The sequence below is a fragment of the Trichosurus vulpecula genome, chromosome 4 (genome assembly GCF_011100635.1).
Source record: "Trichosurus vulpecula isolate mTriVul1 chromosome 4, mTriVul1.pri, whole genome shotgun sequence".
Taxonomy (NCBI): domain Eukaryota; kingdom Metazoa; phylum Chordata; class Mammalia; order Diprotodontia; family Phalangeridae; genus Trichosurus; species Trichosurus vulpecula.
This window is the reverse complement of record NC_050576.1, coordinates 399977631-399984574: the sequence shown is the minus strand read 5'-3', so window position 1 is coordinate 399984574 and position 6944 is coordinate 399977631.

The window sequence follows — 6944 nt, the reverse complement described above, 5'->3', positions numbered from 1 at the left end:
CCAGACACCTAATACAGTGCCTGGCCCAAAGTCAATTGATTGATTCATACATTCTATTCTCCATCGAGAATAAACTATTCTTATTTTGTTCTCTCCTGCCTGCATGCATTCCCACAGACCACCTGATTCCTAAAGCACAGTCCTGCTTCATCTCTGATTGTTGAAATCCTTGTGTTCCTTTAAGGCACAGTCACAGCAACACCTCCTCCAAAAAGCCTTCCCTGATCACCCCCAGAAGAAAGCAACCACTCTCCTTTGTTATTTATTATAACATTTTGTCTAGGCTCCTCTTTTGGCACAGCCACCAAAAAAAATTTAACTTCAGATTCTCAGTTATAAATAAGCATGATGAAGGTCATGTTATTTTTCATCTTCGTATTCCAAGGTCTAGCAGGTAATTATTAAATGTCAGTCAGTCAGTCAGTAAATATTTATTAAGTCCTTACTATGTACCAGGTATTGTCTGTTGAATTGAACTAAGCCATTTCATAAATTCCACCTAGTATCAGAAAAACCATTGACTCAGGGGTTGGCTCTACAACCTTCATGTATAGCATGGAGTAATGGACAAAATACTGGACTTGGTGCCAGGAAAACCTGAGTTCAAATATTTGCTAGCTATATGACCTTGGGGCAATTTATTTAATTTCTCTCTGCCTCAGTTTGCTTATCCTTTTCTTATGGAGGGCTAGATTCAATGGTCTCTCCGATTCCTTCCAGTTACTCGGTTTCCTCATTTGTAAAATACCAATAAAATTACCTTCCCTGATTACTCTGTGACATCATTGCAAAGATTACATGAGACAGTGTATATGAAAGTGTTTTATATGCTGTAAGGGTCTTTGCAGATGAAAATTATTGTGATCAGTTTGAGTGAGTCGTTGTCAGAAGAGTTTTTGGGAAAATGCTGCCACTGAGCAGGAAGGTAGAAATTGCCTAAATGTTTGAATCTGTCTTTCTTTAAATTATTCACTGCATAGATCATTTATAGTGGGCAAGAAAATATATCTCAGTCAAATGGCATGACACACATTTCCCATGTAGTCATACTCTTTGCTCAAAGGTAACAGCTATATAAATGCATGTGGGTTAAGAAGCTCTTCCAGATAAAACAAGTTCATAATCCAACCATGGGATTACTCAATCCATTTGTTGAATGACATTGAAAATGTATCTCAGGAGGACCTACACAATTGTATTAGTGCAAGGCAAAACAGATTTGAGATAATCTCAGCTTAGGATCCTCTAAATTGTTATTCAGAGACTTTATTTATTTCTCTTTTGGATTCAGAATTTTTATATTCCTACTGAGAAAAGATGGTTTGTAATAGGGGTAGTTCAGCTATTAAGCACCATATGAACCCTTGTGTTTTCTCTTTAATTGAAGCTCTGAGCAATCAGAGAAACCTTTAAGTAAAGGTGGACTAGATCTGGAATGGAGAGTTTGACAAGAGTGAAATATGAATTCACAGAAGTCAAAGTGAGCAGCACCTCATACCCACTAATTTTATGTGAGAAAGTTGTACAAAAAAAATGTGAAATGGATCTTTGGTTAGAATTGGGGTAAGTGATAGCAGGCATGGGGTGGTGTGGGGGATGAGGAAAAATAAATCGTTTGTATGATATATATGTCCTGGAAAACTAATTGTTTGTTTGTTCTTTTATAAAGACAATCTATAATGATTAGTCTAAAAATCATAGGACAATAAATTTGGAGATGAATGGAACTTTAAAGAGCATCTAATCCAATTTACTTGTTTTACAGGAGTGGAAAGTGAGGATCAAAGAGATTGTGATATAATTCAGGGTCACACAGCTAGTAAATGTCTGAAATGACATTTGAATTTGGGCTTTCCTAACTCTAAATTCTACACAGCATCCATTTCTGCAGTCTGTCTCTCCAACTTTGGATTAATAGAATAGCATTTATTTAATGGCAAAGATTCTCAGGATAACTTGGTAAAATAATTAGCCAATGTAGTTTGAATCCAAATATGACAATATGGCCATTCAACAGCTTTTTACAGTACAAACAAATGAAAATTAAAATCAAAACTTGCTCTAAGGACATTCTCTAAGTTGTAAATATTAGAGAACATATGGATAGACTGGATGTGATAATGAGAATGGAAAATAAGAATGAGAACTGGTTGAAGCAGAGACTACTGGTCCAGACATTGCCCTTATACATGAAGAGAATTTGTATATGTCTGTAAATCTTTTTTACATCTTTCTAGTAGAACAATATATTTGTGCATTAAATTTGTGCCTGTGTATGCAAGAGATAGAGAAGAGAGGAAGAGATAGATCAAATTATCTATTTCTTATTCATTCTGGAATTCAAGCACACTAATTAGCTAATTGTCTATTGATTAGGTAATTTTAAATGATTTTTAAAGGCCAATTGGCCCAAAATTATTGGATGTTCTTGTTTATACTCACCTAGGGTGAGTGGTCTATAAAGGCAAGATAGTATTAAAAACCATAGTCATCTTCACGTAGTGTGATGCTGGATGTCCCATCTCCATGCTGACTCCAGAGAGTGTCTTGCCAACCCATAGTTTAAAGGATTTTAATCAGCAAATGCACTAATATACATCTTCTAGCTTGGTAAATAGAATGTTTTAGGCAATTACAAACAACAAGTATTGTCCTTTGGTCTAGGGCTCTAGGTAGAGCATGGGAACTGATAGGATGAGACCAAAAGTAAGAAAAGCTTCTTTCTCCATGCCTCCCTCCATTTTCTCCTGGCTTTTCCAGATTTATTTCTGTTTAGATTTTCTGCCTCAGCATGACTAGACAATTCCCTAAAAACATGAAAATGTCTAAAGCTACAAAATAGAGATTTAGAACAGCCTTGCCCAGGTAAATGGATGAGCATATGAGCTTACTCACCCAATAACTAAGATGGCAACTCATGCTGCTTGGACAAAAAACTTCATTGCACAAACAATGACCACCACCCTATTCCCCAAGGCCTCCACACTAAAGGGTTTGGGGGATATTGCATTATGGAGAAGATGCCACTTTCACATGCAACAATCTCAAATGTACTAAATAGGAATGAACTTATTACCAATGTGCCAATATCAGAGTTATCTTTTGCCCTACCTTTATGTTGATGTCTTCCCCTACTAATCAATGGGAATAGACTTTGTCCTATAATTTTATTTTCAAAGTCTTTGTCTGACTCTTACTGAACATACATTCACCAATTAGCAAGGGTAAGAATAAACTAGGTAAGTGAAGCATTATCATGTTAACCTTCTAAATTCACCCTCAGAGTTTAAAATTTCTAGCTTTCCTGCACCACAAGAAATGATGAATATGAAGATTACAGAGAGGCATAGGAAGACATATAAACTGATGAAGAATGGAGTACACAAAACCAGGAAAATAATAAACACAAAGACAACAATCTAATTTAAAAAACCAAAAAAATTAAACTAAATGGCAGGTAATTATAATGATGAAGGCTAGCTCTGAGGAGAGGAGATAATACACCATCCATGGATAATTATATTTTTGTTGTCAGACTTATCTGATGTGTTGATTAGTTTTGCCTAACTTCTTTTTTCTCCTTCTTTCTTTTTCTTTGCCTTTTTATATTTTTTTTTCTTTCTTTTCTTGTTGTTCAGTCATTTTTCAGCCATGTTTGACTCTTCGTGAACCTGTTTGGGGTTTTCTTGACAAAGATACTGGATTGGTTTGCCATTTCCTTCTCCAATTCATTACACAAATGAGGAAACTGAGGCAAACTGGGTTAAGTAGCTTGCCTAAGATCACACAGCTAGCACGTGCCACAGGTCAGATTTGAACTCGAGATGATGAGTCGTCCTGACTCCAGGCTCATCACTCTCTCCACTGTGCTTCCTAGTTGCCCTAAATAATAATTGCTCATGGGTTGTTGTTCAGTCATTTTCAGCTGCGTATAACTCTTTGTGACCCCATTTGGGGTTTTCTTGGCAAAGATACTAGAGTGGTTTGCCATTTTCTTCTCCAGTACATTTAATGAAACTGAGGCAAACAGGGTTAAGTGACTTGCCCAAAGTCACACAACTAGTAAGTGTCTGAGGCCATATTTGAACTCAGGCCTTCCTGACTCCAGACCTGGTACTTTATACACTGAGCCAAATAGCTGCACATTGTCTTCGTCCCTCCAGTCCCCCATGTAAACTGCTTAAATGCTCACTGAATGCTCATTGGTTGATTGATTGACTGACTGACTAACTGGGTTGGTTACAATGAAAGACTCTCTGGAGAGGGAAGAGGGATAGATATATTAGTAAATGCAACACTTATTCGTTAAACAGGGACTTAAGGCCTCTACAATGTGGTTCCAAGTGACCTTTTCTAGCTGTATTTCATTCTGTTCCCCTAGCTGCTCCCCAGTCTTCTCTTTCCTCTCTACATACTCAGAGGTATTTCTCCCTTTTCCAGAATGCACACCTCCCACATCTCTACTCATCGAAATCCTTTTACTTCAAGGCACAGATCATATGCCACCTGCTCCAAGAAACCTTCTCTGTTGTTCCCTACATCAGCCACCTAAATGTTTTCATAAAAAATATAGACCTAGGGCTGGAAGGAACTTCAGAAACCATCTTGTCCAATGCTTCCATTTTGCAGATGAGAAAACTGAGGGCTGTTGAAATTCTCTTCTCATATTTCTTAAGCATTTTGTCTCAACCATTTTTTTCTCATATCACATCTCCTACATTGTATCACACTTATTTATGTACATGTCTTTTCCCTTATAAGGGCAGAGACTGTAGCATTTTGTCTTTGTAGCTCCAGTATTTTATATATAGCAGTTACTTAATGTTTCTTGCTGTGAATAGAATGGAATGCCTAAACATAATCATGCAAGAAGACTCTGAAAATGGGTACCTGAAAGAAAGCCTTCCCAGGCGGCCAGTGAATCCCTCATAAGGGAAAATTTATCAACTATTAACCGAGTCTGAGGTACTGAAAGAGTTAAATTATCATAAGTGATGGAGGTTTTTCTTCCCAAGGAAAAGCTTATTCATCCAGATCTGTCATTGTACCCATCCCTGGACTAGAAATATTCTCGGCTTCCATGGGACAAGAAATACAGGGCCTCTAACCAGGAGTTTTAGAATTTCCAGTGAATTAATGAATATTTCAGGACAATGATTATCACAGCTTTCAAAATAATAATAGCTAGCATTTTATAGCACTTTAAAATGCTTTACAAATAATAACATATTCTTTCCCCTCTCACAGCAGCTATAGGAGGGAAGTACTATAATTAACCCCATTTTACCAATGAGGAAACTGAGTGTTAAGTGGCTTGCCCAGAGTTACACAGCTAGGAAGTATCTGAAGTTAAATTTGAACTCAGATCTTCTCAACTCAAGGTCCAGCACTTTATCCAGTGTCTCTGGTTTTTAAACAGCTATTCTAACTAAATGGGTGATTGAGGGACTCCTTTGTCTGATAAGCCACAGAAAAGCATTGTGACAAGACAAAATATCCCTTCTGAAATCAAAGAGTTCTCAAGCCAGAATTTCCATCCAAGGTTCTGTGTTAATAATTTCAGTAAGGTAAGGAAAAGGGTCATAAAGCAAGGAGCAGGTGAAGGTTCAAATCTTTTCAGCCTTAACCTTTTCTCTGCAATGGTTAGTGGTTGCAACCTGGACACCTACCCCTCTGGGAAAATGACCAGAGACCACCAACTTAGCTCATGCTCTTCACTCACACAGACATCAAAAGTATTCTTCTGATACTTGCTGAATAAGGCTGGGTATAAGGCAGTCATCAAGAGGTGAAGGGGTCTCTGGCCTATTACTAGTCCCCAGAGCCACCCAGTCCTCCTCAAGAGAAAAAGCCTGTATGCATTTGCTGTCTTTCTCTTTTTCCTTCTCCATTTTTCATTTGTCTTTATCAATGGCTGTCTGGAAAGCTTAATTGCTCTGAGTTCCATCTTGAACATTCTAATAGGTATCACAGATGGGAAAAGGCTTTTTTTTTCCTCCTCCCCTTGAATTTACTAAGATTTTCTTGTCAAACAAAAGCATGCCTAGATAAGGAGGATATAACTCAGTCTTTTCTGCCTTCACAAAATGTGTTTTCCTTAAAAGAAATGCATTACATAACTCCTTGTTTGCCTTAGCATGTTATATTTACCAGCATAAATAAACCTGCAGCTTTATAGCTAGGAAGGCTGCTATTTTAAAGATGACAAAATATCAGCTCCTGGGTGGTTGGTTTCATTTAACACAGCTTCAAATGACTTTATGAACTGTGCTATAATGTTTTCTGCATACACCAAATGGTAGACTTTAGGCAGAAATCCAATATATGTTTCGTTAGTATATAATAAACATAATATTTACATGGGCTACATACTGTATTAAGAATTGAACAGTCACTGCCTGTGCTGACTTCCTTAATTCTTTAACATAAAACCTTTAACAAAGTCATACACTGAGATCCTGGAGAAATTCTTGGCCAGAGACTGTTCTTTCCATGGAATTCTACATATGTTTTTGAGGCACATATGTATGCCCAGTGCAGATGCCATCCTGTGTCTCCTTCATTTCCAAAATCGCTTTAACCTGACTTTTGACAGTGATCTTGTTTCCTCCTACAGTGAGCTTGACAATGTGGTTTAAGATATTGTTTCCTAACTTTAAAGACTCTCTGTGGTTTTGAAGACCATTTCAGGAGCTAAAGAAATTCTCTGGCAGACAGAGTATGCCAGCTGATTTCTTAAGCAATAAACAGAAAGCAGGGTGGTGCTGAATAAGCATGGTTATATGGAATTTGTCTTTGAAAAGCCCACTAGTTAGGCCCTATAACACTTCAGCTGATATTTCTACAGTGCAAACACGATAGTGAAAATTAAGTTGTCCTAGAAAATTCAGTTTAGGAGAAATTTGTTATGAATGAAATGCTGCTGCTAGCCCTAGAACATTGAA